Raw genomic sequence first — 20985 nt, 5'->3', positions numbered from 1 at the left:
CAAAAAAAATTGGGGACTAAATGATCATGTTTGTGGAAAAAATAAAAAAAATGTATTTTCATGCCCGGGCATTATAAACTTCTGTGCAAGCCCTTGGGGGTTCAAAGTGCACACCACATATCTAGATAAGTTCCTTTGGGGGTCAAGTTTCCAAAATGGGGTCACTTGTGGGGGGTTTCCACTGTTTAAGTACATTAGGGGCTCTCCAAAGGCAACATGACACCCGCAGACCATTCCATCAAAGTCTGCATTCCAAAACGTCCCTGCTTCCCTTCCGAGCCCCGACGTGTGCCCATATAGTAGTTTTCTTCCACATATGGGGTATCAGCGTACTCAGGACAAATTGGACAACAACTTTTGGGGTCCAATTTCTCCTGGTACCCTTGGGAAAATAAAAAAATTGGTGACTAAAAGATCATGTTTGTGGAAAAAATACGATTTTTTTTCATTTTCACGCTCGGGCGTAATAAACTTCTGTGAAGCACTGGGGGTTCAAAGTTCTCACCACACATCTAGATAAGTTCCTTGGGGGGTCTAGTTTCCAAAATGATGTCATTTGTGGGGGGTTTTCACTGTTTTGGTACATAAGGGGTTTTCCAAACGCGACATGGTGTCCGATCTCAATTCCAGCCAAAAAAGTCAAATGGCGCTGCTTCCCTTCTGAGCTCTGCCATGCGCCCAAATAGTAGTTTACACCCACATATGGGGTATCAGCGTACTCATGACAAATTGTACAATAACTTTTAGGGTCCTGTTATCCTTGGGAAAATAAAAATTGGGGGTGAAAAGATCATTTTTGTGGAAAAAATATGATTTTTTAATTGTACCACTGTATGTTATAAGCTTCTGTGAAGCTCTTGTGGGTTCAAAGCTCTCACCACACATCTAGATAAGTTCCTTGGGGGTCTAGTTTCCAAAATGGGGTCACTTGTGGGGGGTTTCCACTGTTTAGGTACATCAGGGGCTCTCCAAACGTGACATGGCGTCCGATCTGAATTCCAGCCAATTTTGCATTGAAAAAGTCAAACTGCGCTCCTTCCCTTCCGAACTCTGCCATGCGCCGAAACAGTGGTTCCCCCCCACATATCAGGTATCAGCGTACTCAGGACAAATTGCATAATAACTTTTGCAGTCCAATTTCTCCTGTTACCCTTGGTAAAATAAAAAAAATTGAACCTGAAGTATTTTTTTTGTGAAAAAAAGGTAAATGTTCATTTTTTTTTTTTAAATATTCAAAAAAATTCCTGTGACACACCTAAAGGGTTAATAAACTTCTTGAATGTGGCTTTGAGCACCTTAAGGGTGTGTGCAGACACTGCGGAATCCGCTGCGGATTCATCGGCGCGGATTTTGCAAAAACCGCAGATAAAACCGCAGGTCAAAAGACCTGCGGTTTATCTGCGGTTTTGCCTGCGGTTTGGTCCTGCGGTTTCACCATCTCCACAATGGTGGAGATAGGAAACCGCTGCGGATTCCGCAGAAAGAATTGACATGTCAATTCTTTCTGCGGTTTCAAAACCGCAGGAAAACCACGCGGATAAATCCGCACCGTCTACACAGCGGTTTTTGGTTACCATTCATTTGAATGGTACTGAACACCGCAGCTAAAACTGCTGCGGGTCCACAGCGGCCGGAACCGCAGCGGAATCCGTAGCATGTGCACGGAGCCTAAGGGGTGCAGTTTTTAGAATGGTGTCACTTTTGGGTATTTTCTATCATATAGACCCCTCAAAGTGGCTTAAAATGTGATGTGGTCCGTAAAAATAAAATGGTGTTGCAAAAATGAGAAATCGCTGGTCAACTTTTAACCCTTATAACTTCCTAACAAAAAAAATTTTGGTTCCAAAATTGTGCTGATGTAAAGTAAACATGTGGGAAATGTTACTTATTAAGTTTTTTGTGTGCCGTATCTCTGTGATTTAAGAGCATAAAAATTCAAAATTGGAAAATTGCAAAATTTTAAAAATTTTCGCCAAATTTCCATTTTTTTCACAAATAAGCACAAGTTATTTGAATGAAATTTTATCACTAACATGAAGTACAATATGTCACAAGAAAACAGTGTCAGAATCAGTTATTACCTCATAAAGGGACAGTGATCAGAATTGTAAAAATTAGCCCGGGAGTTAACGTGCAAACCACCCTTGGTAGTGAAGGGGTTAAATGGTCCACTTTTCTCTCTTAGGAATGCTTTCCTCACCTCCAGCTCATTAATATCCAGCTTCAGTTGCTTTACCTCCGCCTGGAGTTGGATCTTCCTGGGTCTGGAGGAACCTGCAGGTTTGGCGCTTGTGCAGCGCAGCTCCTCCCGGAGCCTCCTGATGGTCTTACTTGCCTCTTCATACTCACGGAGGTGTCTCATGACCCGGGAGGCATAGGTGGACACAGACTCCTTTGGTCTCTGCAGCTCCCAACCTTCCTCCTTGAGGTCTGCCCTACCTCCATGAGCACTCAGCTTTCCTCCGGAAGGACCGCCATCTTGCACGCTGCTAGCAGGCTTCTCCTCCATGTTGGAAGCCTTACAGCTTCTCTGGGTCTCTGCAGACTTGGGGGGAGTAGGAGCCACATTGCTGCGACTCCTGGTGGAGAGTCTCACCCCCGTGTCCTCTGATGTGCAGGCCGGTTGCTGGTTTCTTCTGCTCCCCACCGGCCTGGTCCGGGAAACAGAAGCTTGGGACTTGGCTCCTTCACTCATCCCAGGAAACCCACTCCTTCCTTGGTAGGAGAGAGCAGGTCCCTGGGTGGAGAGATGTTGGTTCTCTGGAGCTCAGGAACACACAGCAGGATCAGTGTCGACCGCACACACAATTAGCACAATGAGCAGCAGCTGAACAGAGCTGCACTCACTATTCTGCTGGTGCAGTCACTGTGTACATACATTACATTACTGATCCTGAGTTACATCCTGTATTATACCCCAGAGCTGCACTCACTATTCTGCTGGTGCAGTCACTGTGTACATACATTACATTACTGATCCTGTACTAATCCTGAGTTACATCCTGTATTATACTCCAGAGCTGAACTCACTATTCTGCTGGTGCAGTCACTGTGTACATACATTACATTACTGATCCTGAGTTACATCCTGTATTATACCCCAGAGCTGCACTCACTATTCTGCTGGTGCAGTCACTGTGTACATACATTACATTACTGATCCTGAGTTACACCCTGTATTATACTCCAGAGCTGCACTCACTATTCTGCTGATGCAGTCACTGTGTACATACATTACATTACTGATCCTGAGTTACATCCTGTATTATACCCCAGAGCTGCACTCACTATTCTGCTGGTGCAGTCACTGTGTACATACATTACATTACTGATCCTGAGTTACATCCTGTATTATACTCCAGAGCTGCACTCACTATTCTGCTGATGCAGTCACTGTGTACATACATTACATTACTGATCCTGAGTTACATCCTGTATTATACCCCAGAGCTGCACTCACTATTCTGCTGGTGCAGTCACTGTGTACATACATTACATTACTGATCCTGAGTTACACCCTGTATTATACCCCAGAGCTGCACTCACTATTCTGCTGGTGCAGTCACTGTGAACATACATTACTGATCCTGAGTTACATCCTGTATTATACTCCAGAGCTGCACTCACTATTCTGCTGGTGCAGTCACTGTGTACATACATTACATTACTGATCCTGAGTTACATCCTGTATTATACCCCAGAGCTGCACTCACTATTCTGCTGGTGCAGTCACTGTGTACATAATTACATTACTGATCCTGAGTTACATCCTATATTATACCCCAGAGCTGCACTCACTATTCTGCTGGTGCAGTCACTGTGTACAGTTGTGGCCAAAAGTATTGACACCCCTGCAATTAAGACCCCACTTCTTACCCCGAGACATAAAAAAGCCAGGCTGGAGTTTGCCAAAACTTACCTGAAAAAGCCTAAAATGTTTTGGAAGAATGTTCTCTGGTCAGATGAGAAAAAAGTAGAGCTTTTTGGGCAAAGGCATCAACATAGAGTTTACAGGAGAAAAAAAGAGACATTCAAAGAAAAGAACACGGTCCCTACAGTCAAACATGGCGGCGGATCCCTGATGTTTTGGGGTTGCTTTGCTGCCTCTGGCACTGGACTGCTTGACCGTGTGCATGGCATTATGAAGTCTGAAAACTACCAACAAATTTTGCAGCATAATGTAGGGCCCAGTGTGAGAAAGCTGGGTCTCCCTCAGAGGTCATGGGTCTTCCAGCAGGACAATGACCCAAAACACACTTCAAAAAGCACTAGAAAATGGTTTAAGAGAAAGCACTGGAGACTTCTAAGGTGGCCAGCAATGAGTCCAGACCTGAATCCCATAGAACACCTGTGGAGAGATCTAAAAATGGCAGTTTGGAGAAGGCACCCTTCAAATATCAGGGACCTGGAGCAGTTTGCCAAAGAAGAATGGTCTAAAATTCCAGCAGAGCATTGTAAGAAACTCATTGATGGTTACCGGAAGCGGTTGGTCGCAGTTATTTTGGCTACAGGTTGTGCAACCAAGTATTAGGCTGAGGGTGCCAATACTTTGTCTGGCCCATTTTTGGAGTTTTGTGTGAAATGATCAATGTTTTGCTTTTTGCTTCATTCTCTTTTGTGTTTTTTCATTTAAGACAAATTAAATGAAGATAATAATACCAAAGAATTTGTGTTTGCAATCATTTTCAGGAAGAAACTGAGTATTATCTGACAGAATTGCAGGGGTGTCAATACTTTTGGCCACAACTGTACATACATTACATTACTGATCCTGAGTTACATCCTGTATTATACTCCAGAGCTGCACTCACTATTCTGCTGGTGCAGTCACTGTGTACATACATTACATTACTGATCCTGAGTTACATCCTGTATTATACTCCAGAGCTGCACTCACTATTCTGCTGGTGCAGTCACTGTGTACATACATTACATTACTGATCCTGAGTTACATCCTGTATTATACTCCAGAGCTGCACTCACTATTCTGCTGGTGCAGTCACTGTGTACATACATTACATTACTGATCCTGAGTTACATCCTGTAGATCTTTTATTATAAAAATGAAAAACATAACAATAATAATAACAGAAACAAAACAAAAATATCAGCCAGAAAAATAATCCCGATAATGAACACTGGTCCAGCCGCTCATTCTCTCCTCTCACACATATAATACATATATAGAGAATAATAACTAATATTAAGTATTTACACCTTCTGGTCCGGTCACCAAACAAACTAATAACAAACAAAATAAAATAAACAATAGCAAACAAGAACTATAAACACACTTTTTATATATATATATATATATATATATTTTTTTTTTTTTTTAATCAAAATAACCACAAACTATACAAATATATACAAGACTAAACTAAACACCTCACACGCAAGCCCACCATTCCCAACACCCGCACTGACCTGTGAGCTGGTCCTGCGTCTCACGCCTCAGCCCATGTCCAACGTCCATAGGCCAGATCAGGCAGTGCCAGTTTTTCCCCCTAACACCTCAGTGTCCCATAGTCCCATAAGATAAACCCACCTCCCCCCTTTTCCCACCACCCAACCTAACACCTACACCCAAATTTATATCCCTATATACAATATATACAGAAACAAGCACTACAATACCCACAAATCACAAAGCTCAAGTTCGGCGCCTGCAGCCCTACATCGCTGTATACCGATCGCAAAACAAAAATCTACAGTGTCAGCGGCAGCCCACCACCAGGAAAGGAGACGACCAGACTTAGGCACACTAAAAGAAAAGCCCCTCCAGAGGAGAGCGGCCCTCTCATACTCCAGAGAGTGCACCTTCACCAGGTCACCGAGTATGGTCCTAAACACATTGTCCACTGGGAGGATTTTCCGTTGCGTAGATAAGGTGCAGCGGTCCCGGCCACCAAGATCTCCGAATGCTCCATAGGCCCATTCCGCATAGGAGAGACCAGCCAGCCGAGACCAGCCAAAGGAGGCACCCACCCTGTTGTACACCTTTGTGTTGAAGGGACAATGAAGCAGGAAATGGTCAATGCTTTCCAGCACAGTACTACACTGCTCCCGAGGACAGTTCCTGTCCTCAGAGCTCCTACACTTCAGATTGTCCCTCACACACAGTTTCCCATGGAAGCAGAGCCAAGCCAAGTCCCAAAACTTCGAAGGGATGATCCTGATAGAATTCAAAAAATGCAAACCCACTCCAAGATCCCGACTTGGGCGATCCCTGAACACCAGAGGCCTCTGGAAGTGGGTCAACAGAACCCTGATCTCCCGCATTCCCAGACCCCACCAGCGAATTACCTTCAGAACCAAGGTAGCGTAAGCCGGAAGATGTCCATGCGGTGTGTGAAGATCCTTCACTTGCCCTCCTGTCTCCCATTCCTGGAAGAAAGGTTGAAACCATCCCCTACAGGAGAATACCCACGGAGGAGCCCTCTCTTTCCAGAGGTTTGCAATATTGATCTTAATGAAGGTATCCACAAGGAATACCACAGGGTTGACCATACCAACCCTCCTAGTCTCCTCGTATGGTAAGTAACCTCCCTCTTGACCAGGTTCAGTCTATTCCCCCATAACAGTTGGAAGAAAAAACTGTAGACCTGAGTCCAGAGAGAGTCTGGCAAGATGCACACACTACCCAGATAAATCAGTAAACGGAGCAGGTAAGTTTTGATCAGGTTTACCCTCTCCCTTAGGTTCAAAGACCAACTCTTCCATTGGTTCACCTTCTGAGTGGCGATCTCTAGCCTGCTGTCCCAATTTTGTTTGGGGTAATCCCCCTGGCCAAATTCGATGCCAAGGACTTTTGCAGAGACTTTGGGACCTGGAAGGGTGTCCAGGAGATCAAAACCAGGATCTCCTCCTCCCAGCTAGAGACTATCACACTTATCCCGGTTGATCTTGGACCCGGATGCCTCCGAGTAGCGATCTACCTCTGACATCAGCCACCCTGCCTTCACGTGAGAGGAAACAAAAACAGTGACATTATCGGCATATGCCACCACCCTCAGAGTGGCTCCCGATGCTGCCCGGTCCATCCCGATCCAGGCCAACGGTCCACTCTCCACCCTCCTAAGAAGTGGGTCAATCACAAACACGTACAGCAGCGGGCTCAAGGGACAACCCTGGCGAACACCAGATCCAACCTCAAAAGAGCTGCTGTTGTGAGTTCATTCTCCCCTTCACCTTTGATGACTGATGAACTCCCTCTGCTGGTGAAGAGAGGTAGTGAAATTGATTGGGATGGGAAGAACCTGTCATCTGAACAGGCAGAGTGTGATTGGACATCTGGAATTTCTTAGTGGATGAAAGGCAGCCGACACCCTGCAGGGCTGCTGGTGATCCTTTCTGCTCTGAGCTCTTGCATCCAGTTTAGTTCCTGTCTACTAAAAGCTAAGTTCTTGCCCTGCTATTATTCCATGAGATTTTGTCTGGTTTCCTTAGTGTTTGCATTCAGCCAGTCCTGGTTGGGACTGGCTGAATTCCATTTTTGTCTCTGATCAGTTGATCTCTTTGCTCTGTTTTCAGAATATACCTGAGTGCTGATATAGTGATTTTGAAGTCTAGCGACTTCAGGGCCTTTTTCCCTATCGGACAGTTGGGACATTTTTGGTAGGGTTTTTTGCGGATTGCAGCCAGCATCTTTTCTGTCCTGTCCTATCTAGTTAGTTGGGCCCCATCATTTGCTCAGCCTGTCTTTCTGTCTGTGTTTGTGTTTTCATCTGTATTTCACCGACAATACATGTTGGGGGCTGTCTATTGCTTTGGGGTCTGTTCTGGGGCAGTTTAGATTTCCCCTTTCCTTCTTTAGACTTATGTAGTTCTCCGGCTGTGATGAGGGGTCTAGGGCACCGTAGGAACCCCCCACGGCTACTGTTAGTCGTGGTGTATAGGATCAGGGGTCTGCAATCCGATAGCTACCAACCTCTCCGGTTTTCTGGACTTAGCTTGTATTTTTGTTTTCTCCTCCTCCGGTGACTAATTCATAACAGAATCACCAGCCATACCGCAGATTCTAGGGTACTCAACAGCAGGAAAAAATTGTAAAAAAAAAAGAAAGTGTCAGAATTTTTTTTTTTGTGTATATTTTTTCCTCTATTTGTCTGAGGCCGTAGGGGGAATTTTTTCTCAATGGAGATTAAGCAATTGTCTGATCGTGTGGAGCAGCTTACTGCTGAAGTGCGGGGAATTTCCGCCTATCTTGCTTATTCACATGCTGCTGAACCAAAGATCCCTACTCCTGATGTGTTTTTTGGGGATCGGTCTAAATTTTTGAATTTTAAGAATAATTGTAAATTATTTTTTGTCTTGAAGCCTAACTCATCGGGGAGCTCCGCGCAGCAGCTTAAAATTGTCATCTCTTTGCTGCGCGGCGATCCCCAGGATTGGGCGTTTTCATTGAAACCTGATGATCCTATTCTGACTGATGTGAACGCATTTTTTCAGGCCTTGGGGTTGTTGTATGATGAACCTAATGCTATTGATCAGGCTGAAAAGGCCCTGTTGGCATTGAGCCAGGGTCAGGATTCTGCAGAGTTGTACTGTCAAAAATTCTGAATGTGGGCGGTCCTTACTACCTGCAATGATGGTGCCTTGGCAGCTCTCTTTCGGAAGGGTTTGTCAGAAACCGTAAAAGATACTATGGTGGGATTTCCTGTTCACTCTGGTCTTGACGATTCTATGTCATTAGCCATTCAGGTTGATCAGCGTTTGCGTGAAGGCAAAACTGCACGAGAGGTGTTGCCATCTGTTGAACAAATGTCTGAACCTATGCAATGTGATAGAGTTTTGTCTAGGGCGCAACGTCAGGAAATCAGAAGGCGTAATATGCTGTGTTTTTTTTGTGGAGATGCCTCTCATATTATTTCTGTCTGCCCTAAACGAGAGAAACGTGTTGCACACACATTTGCTGTGGGTGGTGTTCAACCTAAGTTTCTTCTGGCAAATACTCTGATCTGCTCCCTGTCCACATTTTCCGCTAAGGCTTTTGTGGATTCGGGAGCAGCTCTGAACCTGATGGACTTGGATTTTGCTAAACGTTGTGGGTTTCCTATGACACCTCTGCGGACGCCTATCCCTTTGAGGGGTATTGATGCTACTCCTTTGGCGAAGAATAAACCTCAGTTTTGGACCCAGGTGGTAATGCGGGTCGCCCCAGACCATCAAGAAAATTGCAGATTTTTGGTGTTGCATAATTTGCATGATACCATCATTCTGGGGTTTACCTGGTTGCAAATCCATAATCCAGTTTTGGATTGGAAATCTGTGTCTGTGGTGAGTTGGGGTTGTCGGTGTGCCCTTAGTGACGCTCCTATTTTCTCCACCTCTCCCCAGTCGTATGATGTTCCTGACTATTTGGCTGACTTTTATGATGTATTTAGTGAGAATGAGTCTGCGTCTTTGCCTCCTCATAGGAGTTATGACTGTGCAATTGAGCTGAGCCCTGGGTGTAAATTTCCCAAGGGTCGACTTTTCAATTTATCTGTACCCGAGCACGAGGCTATGCGATCCTATATTAAGGAGTCGTTGGAGAAGGGTCATATTAGACCATCCTCTTCACCCTTAGGTGCTAGGTTTTTTTTTGTGGCCAAGAAAGATGGTTCACTAAGGCTTGTATTGACTATCGTTCCCTCAACAAAATTACTGTTAAATATCAGTATCCGTTACCCCTGATTTCTGATCTATTCTCCAGAGTTAAAGGTGCTTGCTGGTTTACCAAGCTTAACCTCAGGGGGCGTATAATCTTATTCGCAATAAGCAGGGGGATGAATGGAAGACGGCATTTAATACTCCGGAGGGACATTTTGAGTACCTGGTGATGCCTTTTGGGCTCACTAATGCCCTTTCTGTCTTCCAGTGCTTCATGAATGATATTTTCCAAGACTTGGTGGATAAATTTTTGATTATCTATCTGGATGATATTTTGATCTTTTCCAAGGATTGGGACTCTCATGTGGAACATGTTCGGACTGTGTTCTGGATTTTGATAGAGAATTCCCTGTATGTCAAGGGATCGAAATGCCTTTTTGATGTACAGAGGATTTCATTTTTGGGATTTATTTTGCCTCCATCAACTATTGAAATGGACCCGGCCAAGGTACAGGCCATTTATGATTGGGTTCAGCCCACTTCTTTGAAGGCCCTTCAGAAGTTTTTGGGTTTTGCTAATTTTTATCGTAAATTTATAGCTAATTTTTCTGGTATTGCCAAACCATTGACTGATTTGACTAAGAAGGGGGCTGATGTGCTGAATTGGTCTCCGGAGGCTGTTTCTTCCTTTCAGGAGCAGAAGCGAAGGTTCACTTCTGCTCCGGTTTTGCGGCAACCTGATGTCTCACTCCCGTTTCAGGTAGAGGTGGACGCTTCTGAGATTGGTGCAGGAGCTGTTTTGTCCCAAAAAGATCCTGTAACATCTAAAATGAATCCCTGTGCTTTCTTTTCCTGAAAGTTCTCCCCATCTGAACGTAACTATGATGTGGGGAATCGGGAACTATTAGCCATGAAATGGGCATTTGAGGAGTGGAGACATTGGTTGGAGGGAGCTAAACATCAAGTCGTGGTCCTTACTGACCACAAGAATTTGATTTACCTGGAGTCGGCCAAACGCTTGAATCCTAGACAGGCTAGGTGGGCCTTGTTTTTCACACGTTTTGATTTTGTGGTCTCTTTTCTTCCGGGCACTAAGAATGTCAAGGCAGACGCCCTCTCTAGGAGTTTCTTTGCTGATTCTCCTATTGTGACCAAGCCTGCTACCATCTTAGGTGAGGGGGTAGTTCTTTCTGCCATCTCGCCCAATTTGAGACGTGTTCTGGAAGAGTTTCAGGAGGACAAACCTGAGTGTTGTCCCATTGGAAAATTGTATGTTCCTGACCAGTGGAGGAAGAGAGTGATGTCTGCGGTTCATTGCTCCGCATTGGCTGATCATCCAAGTATTTTTGGTACTAAAGATTTGTGAGTCGGTCTTTTTGGTGGCCCGCCTTGTCTCGTGATGTCAAGAATTTTGTGCAGTCCTGTGGGAATTGCTCCCGGTCTAAACCTTGTTCTCGCTCTAGTGGGTTGTTGATGCCTTTGCCGGTGCCCCGGAGGCCATGGACCCATATTTCAATGGATTTTATCTCTGATATGCCTGTCTCTCAGAGAATGACTGTTATTTGGGTGATTTGTGATAGATTCTCTAAGATGGTCCATCTTGTACCACTCCCTAAGTTGCCATCTTCTTCAGAGTTGGTGCCCTTGTTTTTGCAACAGGTGGTTCGCTTGCACGGGATTCCTGAGAACATTGTATCTGACAGAGGAGTTCAGTTTGTTTCTAGATTTTGGAGGACTTTCTGTTCCAAGCTGGGAATTCAGTTGTCCTTCTCCTCTGCATTTCACCCTCAGACCAATGGGCAGACGGAGAGAACAAACCAGACTTTGGAGTCATATTTGAGATGTTTTATTTCTGCTGACCAGGATGATTGGGTTTCATTTTTGCCCTTGGCCGAATCTGCTTTAAATAATAGAGCTAGTTCTGCCACTTTGATGTCACCTTTTTTTTGTAACTTTGGGTTTCATCCTCGATTCTCTTCAGGGCAGGTGGAGTCTTCTGCCTGCCCAGGTGTTGACACTGTGGTGGAGAGAATGCACCAGATCTGGGACCAAGTGGTGGATAAGTTGTCTCCCTCCCATGAAAAGGCCCAGCGATTTTCCAACCGGCATAGGACCATTGGTCCCCGGTTTAAGGTGGGTGATATGGTTTGGTTGTCATCAAAGAATATTTCTATGAAGGTGGCTTCTCCAAAGTTTAAACCTAGATTTATTGGACCTTACAAGATTTTGGAGATTCTTAATCCGGTCTCTTTTCGATTGGCTCTTCCTGTTACATTCAAGATCCATAACGTGTTTCATAAGTCTCTGTTAAAGAGGTTTGTTGAGCCAGTAGTTCCTGTGGTGGCACCTCCTGACCCTGTATTGGTTGAAGGTAATGTGGAATATGAGGTTGAGAAGATACTGGATTCTCGTCTGGCTAGACGGAGACTCCAGTATTTGGTTAAATGGAAGGGTTATGGCCAGGAGGATAATTCTTGGGTCCCTGCATCCGATATTCATGCCAAAAGATTGGTTTGTGCTTATCATCGGGCCCATCCTGATCGCCCTGGTGGCGTGGATGAGGATTCGGTGACCCCTCCTCAAGGGGGAGGTACTGTTGTGAGTTCATTCTCCCCTTCACCTTTGATGTCTGATGAACTCCCTCTGCTGGTGAAGAGAGGTAGTGAAATTGATTGGGATGGGAAGAACCTGTCATCTGAACAGGCAGAGTGTGATTGGACATCTGGAATTTCTTAGTGGATGAAAGGCAGCCGACGCCCTGCAGGGCTGCTGGTGATCCTTTCTGCTCTGAGCTCTTGCATCCAGTTTAGTTCCTGTCTACTAAAAGCTAAGTTTTTGCCCTGCTATTATTCCATGAGATTTTGTCTGGTTTCCTTAGTGTTTGTATTCAGCCAGTCCTGGTTGGGACTGGCTGAATTCCATTTTTGTCTCTGATCAGTTGATCTCTTTGCTCTGTTTTCAGAATATACCTGAGTGCTGATATAGTGATTTTGAAGTCTAGCGACTTCAGGGCCTTTTTCCCTATCAGACGGTTGGGACATTTTTGGTAGGGTTTTTTGCGGATTGCAGCCAGCATCTTTTCTGTCCTGTCCTACCTAGTTAGTTGGGCCCCATCGTTTGCTCAGCCTGTCTTTCTGTCTGTGTTTGTGTTTTCATCTGTATTTCACCGACAATACATGTTGGGGGCTGTCTATTGCTTTGGGGTCTGCTCTGGGGCAGTTTAGATTTCCCCTTTCCTTCTCTAGGCTTATGTAGTTCTCCGGCTGTGACGATTGGTCTAGGGCACCGTAGGAACCCCCCACGGCTACTGTTAGTTGTGGTGTATAGGATCAGGGGTCTGCAATCCGATAGCTACCAACCTCTCCGGTTTTCTGGACTTATCTTGTAATTTTGTTTTCTCCTCCTCCGGTGACTCATTCATAACAAGCTGCCAATCCAACCGTTCACAAGTGGGAAACTCTCTGCCCCACCGTACAAGGTTTTAAGCCAATCAACAAACCCCCCGGCAGGCCATATCTCAGAAGGACGGACTAGAGGTACTCGTGATTAACCCGATCAAACGCTTTTGCCTGGTCCAGTGACAGCATGTACCCCTTCCAGTGACCAGCCCTACCCTGCTCCACTGCCTCCCGGACACAGAGCACAGCACTAAATGTGCTGCTACCTGGAACAGAGCAATGCTGGGCCTCCGAAAGGAGTCGGGGTGCAAATTTGACCAGCCGATTAAATAGCACCTTTTCCAGAACCTTCCTGTCTGCGTTGAGAAGCGCTATAGGACACCAATTCTCCATGCAAGATGGGTCCTTACCCTTTGACAGGATGATCAAGGCAGACCTCCTCATTGACTTTGGCAGAGTGCCCGAGGAAAGACACTCATTGAAAGACACTCATTTTTTGGGCAAGCCCTTCAATCGCCAACTTAACTTCCTCTTCCCTGATCATGTCTGTCAAAACGTCAAGAGAGGGGTCTACCCCTGGTTCGGGAATGGCTTCAGCCAGGAAAGCCAACATCTCATCCCAATCAAGATACCTCTTCCCCCAACAGGTGTGAGTAGAAGGATCTGACAACCTCCAGGATCCCTTATCTGGATCGTCTCATGGACCCCGTAGTGTCGACAAGTCCTGTAACCACTTTACTATTCACTGACATCTTGCAGTTTCTGTAAGGGTCGGGCGAGCGGTACTTCCCGCAATCCCTCTCAAAAGCCAGAGATGCTTGTCTATCGTACTGACACATCATGAGCAAAGATTTCACTCTGGAGATCTCCTCGTGGCTACCTCCAGTTGAGACAAGATGCTCGTTTCCTCCTCAGACCCTGATACAGGCGGTACCTGCTCAGATTTCTGAGGCTCGAGAGCTGGCGGAAGAATCTCGCCACCCTTTTCTTGAACATCTCCCACCACTCTGACTTACTACTACAAAGATCCAGTAAGGGTACCTGGCTTTGAAGAAAACCCTCAAAGGCCTGTTTTATGTCCGCTTCTTACAAGAGAGACGAATTGAGCCTCCAAAAGCCTCTTACCATCCGGAGGGTCTCTGTAACATTCAGAGAAAACAAAATTAAACAGTGGTCGGAGAACTCCACCTCAACAACAGACACTGCTGAAGAGACAGCTTCCTCCTTTAAATAAAACCTATCTATTCTGGACCTACAGTTACCTCTATGATAGGTAAACACCTCGTGGCCTGGGGTGTGCCGAATGTGGACATCCACCAGGCGAGTCTCACTAGCTATACTATTAAGGGCAACGCTATCATAAGTCAGCTTGTCTCTGGAACCTCCTCTATCCCAGGTCCTCGTGACAGTATTGAAGTCCCCTCCAAAGACAAACTGCCGACTTGTAAAAAGGTAGGGCTTGATCCTCATAGAGAGACACTTTCGGTCCCACTTAGATTGTGGACCATAGATGTTAATAAGCCTGAGCTCTTGTCCCTTCATGAGGACATCTAAGATCAGGCACCTCCACATTTCTAACTCAATAACCCGTCGGCATTCCACTGGTGCGGTAAAAAGGAATGCCACTCCGCTATATGGCTCGGCCGCAAGAGCCCAATAGGAGGGCCCGAGTCTCCACTCCCTCTTAGCTTTAAACACGTCTGCCATATTTGGCAGCCTGGTCTCTTGCAAAAAGAAAATGTCAGCTTCAGCCCGGCTGAGAAAATCAAAGGCCGCAAATCTAGCTGTATTTGACTTTATGCTGGCAACATTAATGGACGCCAGCGTCAACGGAGTGGGTACAGCCATCATTGGTGATTGAGTTAGATGGCTTTCTTCTTCCCACTTCCCTTATTCTCTGGCTCAGAGGAGGAATCCTTCCCCCTCTATAATGACACGGAGGTGTCCATTCCCGCGTGTTTTTACTTTTTATCGTCCTCATCTCCGAACTGTGGGCCAGTCCCTCCTTCCAAGGACCTTACATTCCCAGAAGAAGGAGACTCGACACCCCCTGTAAGCCCTGCCGAAGCCAGAACCTCACCTGTTATGGGTTCATTTTCCCCTTCACCATTGAGGTCTGATGAACTCCCTCTTCTGGTGAAGGAAGGTAGTGAGGCTGATTACCAAACACCTCAGCTGGTAGAGGATGACTGGGTGACGGGAATTGCTGACTGGATATAAGGCAGCCGACGCCCTTCTGCCTCGCTGGTGATTTCTCTGAGGGATTCTAGGAGACCTGTCTGATTCCTGCTCCTCAAAAGCTAAGTTTTCTGCCTTGCTTTTTGCATTTGTGTTTTGGTTTTATTTTGCCTTGCTTTTCTGGATTCTGCCATTCCCTGCTGGGGGGAGCTGAATTCCTTTGTGTCTTTTTGCTCTGTCTTCAGAAAATACCTGAGTACTGACATAGTCTTTTTGAAGCCTAGCGTCTTCAGGGCCTTTTTCCCTGTCAGTCTGTTGGCTCTTGTTTTGATAGGGTTTTTGGCGGATTGCAGACAGCAGCTTTTCTATCCTGTCCTATCTAGTTAGCTTGGGCTCCATCATTTTCTCAGTCTATCTTTCTATCTGTGTTAGTGTTTTTTCTTCTTGCTTCACCGTCATTATATGTTGGGGGCTGCCTATTGCTTTGGGTCTGCTCTGGGGCAGGTTAGATTTCCCTTTCTGCCTTTAGGCTATGCAGCTCTCCGGCTGTGATCGAGGGGTCTAGGGCTCCGTAGGAACCCCCCACGGCTACTGCTAGTTGTTGTTGATAGGTTCAGGGGTCTGCAATCCGATAGCTGCCAACTTCTCTGGTTTTCTGGACTTAGCTAGCTTTTCTGTTTTTGCCTCCTACGGTGACTCGTTCATAACAGAATCACCAGCCATACCACATATCCTAGGGTACTCAATAGCAGGAAAGAATTGTAAAAAAAAAAAGAAAAAAAAAAAGGTGTGTACATTTTTTCCTCTATATCTCTGAGGCCGCAGGGGGAATTTTTTTTTTTTCTCTCAATGGAGATAAAGCAATTGTCTGATCGTGTGGAGCAGCTCGCTGCGGAAGTGCGGTGAAATTCCGCCTACCTTGCTCATTCACATACTGCTGAACCAAAGATCCCTACTCCTGATGTGTTTTATGGGGATCGGTCTAAATTTTTGAATTTCAAAAATAATTGTAAATTATTTTTTGCCTTGAAGCCTAACTCGTCAGGGAGCTCTGTGCAGCAGGTTAAAATTGTCATCTCTTTGCTGCGTGGCGATCCCCAGGATTGGGCATTTTCTTTGAAACCAGATGATCCTATTCTGACTAATGTGAACGCATTTTTTCAAGCCTTGGGGTTGTTGTATGACGAACCTAATGCTATTGATCAGGCTGAAAAGACCCTGTTGGCATTGAGCCAGGGTCGAGATTCTGCAGGATTGTACTGTCAAAAATTCTGAAAGTGGGCGGTCCTTACTACCTGGAATGATAATGCCTTGGCAGCTCTCTTTCGGAAGGGTTTGTCAGAAGCCATAAAAGATACTATGGTGGGATTTCCTGTTCCCTCTGGTCTTGACGATTCTATGTCATTAGCCATTCAGGTTGATCGGCGTTTACGTGAACGCAGGACTGGAAGAGAGGTGTTGCCACCTGTTGAACAAGTGTCTGAACCTATGCAATGTGATAAAGTTTTGTCCAGGGAGCAACGTCAGGAGTTCAGAAGGCGTAATAAGCTGTGTTTTTTTTGTGGAGATGCCTCGCATATTATTTCTGTCTGTCCTAAATGAGAGAAACGTTGTGCACACACGTTTTCTGTGGGTGGTGTTCAACCTAAGTTTCTTCTGGCAATTACTCTGATCTGCTCCCTGTCCACATTTTCCGCCAAGGCTTTTGTGGATTCGGGAGCAGCCCTGAACCTAATGGACTTGGATTTTGCTAAACATTGTGGATTTCCTATGACAACTCTGCGGACGCCTATCCCTTTGAGGGGGATTGATGCTACTCCTTTGGCGAAAAATAAACCTCAGTTTTGGACCTAGGTGGTAATGCGGGTCGCCTCAGACCATCAAGAAAATTTCAGATTTTTGGTGTTGCATAATTTGCATGATACCATCATTCTGGGGTTTCCCTGGTTGCAAATTCATAATCCAGTTTTGGATTGGAAATCTGTGTCTGTGGTGAGTTGGGGTTGTCGGTGTGCCCTTAGTGAGGCTCCGGTTTTTTCCACCTCTCCTCAGTCACATGATGTTCCTGACTATTTGGCGGACTTTTATTATGTATTTAGTGAGAATGAGTCTGCGTCTTTGCCTCCTCATAGGAGTTATGACTGTGCAATTGAACTGAGCCCGGGGTGTAAATTTCCCAAGGGTCGGCTATTCAATTTATCTGTACCCGAGCACGAGGCTATGCGATCCTATATTAAGGAGGCGTTGGAGAAGGGTCATATTAGACCATCCTCTTCACCATTAGGTGCTGGTTTTTGTTTTGTGGCCAAAAAGGATGGTTCATTAAGGCCTTGTATTGATTATCGTGCCCTCAACAAAATTACTATTAAATATCAGTATCCATTACCCCTGATTTTGGATCTATTCTCCAGAGTTAAAGGTGCTTGCTGGTTTACCAAGCTTGACCTCAGGGGGGCGTATAATCTTATCCGCATTAAGCATGGGGATGAATGGAAGACAGCGTTTAATACTCCGGAGGGACATTTTGAGTACCTGGTGATGCCTTTTGGGCTCACTAATGCCCTTTCTGTCTTCCAGTGCTTCATGAACGACATTTTCCGAGACTTGGTGGATAAATTTTTGATTATCTACCTGGATGATATTTTGATCTTCTCCAAGGATTGGGATTCTCATGTGGAACATGTTCAGACTGTGTTCCGGATCTTGAGGGAGAATTCCCTGTATGTCAAGGGATCGAAATGCCTTTTTGGGGTACAGAGGATTTCATTTTTGGGATTTATTTTGTCTCCGTCAACTATTGAAATGGACCCGGCCAAGGTACAGGCCATTTATGATTGGGTTCAGCCCACTTCTTTGAAGGCCCTTCAGAAGTTTTTGGGTTTTGCTAATTTTTATCGGAAATTTATAGAAAAATTTTCTAGTATTGCCAAGCCATTGACTGATCTGACTAAGAAGGGTGCTGATGTGTTGAATTGGTCTCCGGAGGCTGTTTCTTCCTTTCAGGAGCAGAAGCGAAGATTCACTTCTGCCCCGGTTTTGCGGCAACCTGATGTCTCACTCCCATTGAAGGTAGAGGTGGACACTTCTGAGATTGGTGCAGGAGCTGTTTTGTCCCAAAAGGATCCTGTAACATCTAAAATGAATTCCTGTGCTTTCTTTTCCCGAAAGTTCTCCCCATCTGAACGTAACTATGATGTGGGGAATCGGGAACTGTTAGCCATGAAATGGGCATTTGAGGAGCGGAGACATTGGTTGGAGGGAGCTAAACATCAAGTCGTGGTCCTCATTGACCACAAGAATTTGATTTACCTGGAGTCGGCCAAACGCTTGAACCCTAGACAGGCTAGATGGGCCTTGTTTTTTACACGTTTTGATTTTGTGGTCTCTTTTCTTCCTGGCACTAAGAATGTCAAGGCTGACGCTCTTTCTAGGAGCTTCTTGGCTGATTCTCCTGTGGTGACCAAGCCTGCTACCATCTTAGGCGAAGGGGTAGTTCTTTCTGCCTTCTCGCCCGATTTGAAACGTGCTCTGGAAGAGTTCCAGGAGGACAAACCTGAGCATTGTCCCAGTGGAAAGTTGTATGTTCCTGACCACTGGAAGAAGAGAGTGATGTCTGAAGTTCATTGCTCTGCATTGGCTGGTCATCCAGGTATTTTTGGTACTAGTGATCTGGTGAGTCGGTCTTTTTGGTGGCCTGCCTTGTCTCGTGATATCAGGAATTTTGTGCAGTCCTGTGGGACTTGCTCCCGGTCTAAACCTTGTTCTCGCTCTAGTGGGGTTGTTGATGCCTTTGCTGGTCCCCAGGAGGCCATGGACCCATATTTCAATGGATTTCATCTCTGATATGCCTGTCTCTCAGAAAATGACTGTTATTTGGGTGATTTGTGATAGGTTCTCTAAGATGGTTCATCTTGTACCACTCCCTAAGTTGCCATCTTCTTCTGAGTTGGTGCCCCTGTTTTTGCAACAGGTGGTTCGCTTGCACGGGATTCCTGAGAACATTGTATCTGACAGAGGAGTTCAGTTTGTGTCTAGATTTTGGAGGACTTTCTGTTCCAAGCTGGGAATTCAGTTGTCCTTCTCCTCTGCGTCTCACGCTCAGACCAATGGGCAGACGGAGAGAACAAACCAGACCTTGGAGTCGTATTTGAGATGTTTTATTTCCGCTGATCAGGATGATTGGGTTTCATTTTTGCCCTTGGCCGAATTTGCTTTAAATAATAGAGCTAGTTCTACCACTATGATGTCACCTTTTTTTGTAACTTTGGGTTTCATCCTCGATTTTCTTCAGGGCAGGTGGAGCCTTCTGCCTGCCCAGGTGTTGAACTGTGGTGGAGAGAATGCATCAGATCTGGGACCAAGTGGTGGATAAGTTATCTCTCTCCCAGGAAAAGGCCCAGCGGTTTTCCAACCGACAGAGGACCATTGGTCCCTGGCTTAAGGTGGGTGATATGGTTTGGTTATCATCAAAAAATATCGCTATAAAGGTAGCTTCTCCTAAGTGTAAGCCTAGATTTATTGGACCTTACAAGATTTTGGAGATCATTAATCCGGTCTCTTTTCGGTTGGCTCTTCCTGTCATATTTAAAATCCATAATGTGTTTCATAAGTCCTTGTTGAAGAGGTTTGTTGAACCAGTAGTTCCTGGGGTGGCACCTCCGGACCCTGTATTGGTTGAAGGTAACATGGAATATGAGGTAGAGAAGATACTGGATTCCTGTCTGGCTAGACGGAGACTCCAGTATTTGGTTAAGTGGAAGGGTTATGGTCAGGAGGATAATTCCTGGGTCTCTGCCTCTGATATTCATGCCAAAAGATTGGTGCATGCCTTTCATCGGGCTCACCCTGATCGCCCTGGTGGCGTGGATGAGGGTTCGGTGACCCCTCCTCAAGGGGGAGGTACTGTTATGAGTTCATTTTCCCCTTCACCATTGAGGTCTGATGAACTCCCTCGTCTGGTGAAGGAAGGTAGTGAGGCTGATTACCAAACATCTGAGCTGGTAGAGGATGACTGGGTGACGGGAATTGCTGACTGGATATAAGGCAGCCGAAGCCCTTCTGCCTCGCTGGTGATTTCTCTGAGGGATTCTAGGAGACCAGTCTGATTCCTGCTCCTCAAAAGCTAAGTTTTCTGCCTTGCTTTTTGCATTTGTGTTTTGGTTTTATTTTGCCTTGCTTTTCTGGATTCTGCCATTCCCTGCTGGGGGGAGCTGAATTCCTTTGTGTCTTTTTGCTCTGTCTTCAGAAAATACCTGAGTACTGACATAGTCTTTTTGAAGCCTAGTGTCTTCAGGCCCTTTTTCCCTGTCAGTCTGTTGACTCTTGTTTTGATAGGGTTTTTGGCGGATTGCAGACAGCAGCTTTTCTATCCTGTCCTATCTAGTTAGCTTGGGCCCCATCATTTGCTCAGTCTATCTTTCTATCTGTGTTAGTGTTTTTTCTTCTTGCTTCACCATCATTATATGTTGGGGGCTGCCTATTGCTTTGGGGTCTGCTCTGGGGCAGTTTAGATCTCCCTTTCTGTCTTTAGGCTATGTAGCTCTCCGGCTGTGATCGAGGGGTCTAGGGCACCGTAGGAACCCCCCACGGCTACTGCTAGTTGTTGTTGATAGGTTCAGGGGTCTGCAATCCGATAGCTGCCAACTTCTCTGGTTTTCTGGACTTAGCTAGCTTTTCTGTTTTTGCCTCCTACGGTGACTCGTTCATAACACTCACCCTCAGCTTCCTCCTCAGAGGAAGAGATGTTCTCAAGAGCTTGGAATCGGTTAAAAAGACCAACCAGAGGGAGTCTGTTTTTCCTTCCTTAGATACCTTG

This window comes from Dendrobates tinctorius, unplaced genomic scaffold, assembly GCF_039654945.1.
Source record: "Dendrobates tinctorius isolate UK_male_01 unplaced genomic scaffold, ASM3965494v1 ptg000116l, whole genome shotgun sequence".
Taxonomy (NCBI): Eukaryota; Metazoa; Chordata; class Amphibia; order Anura; family Dendrobatidae; genus Dendrobates; species Dendrobates tinctorius.
Note: the sequence above shows the minus strand (reverse complement) of the source record.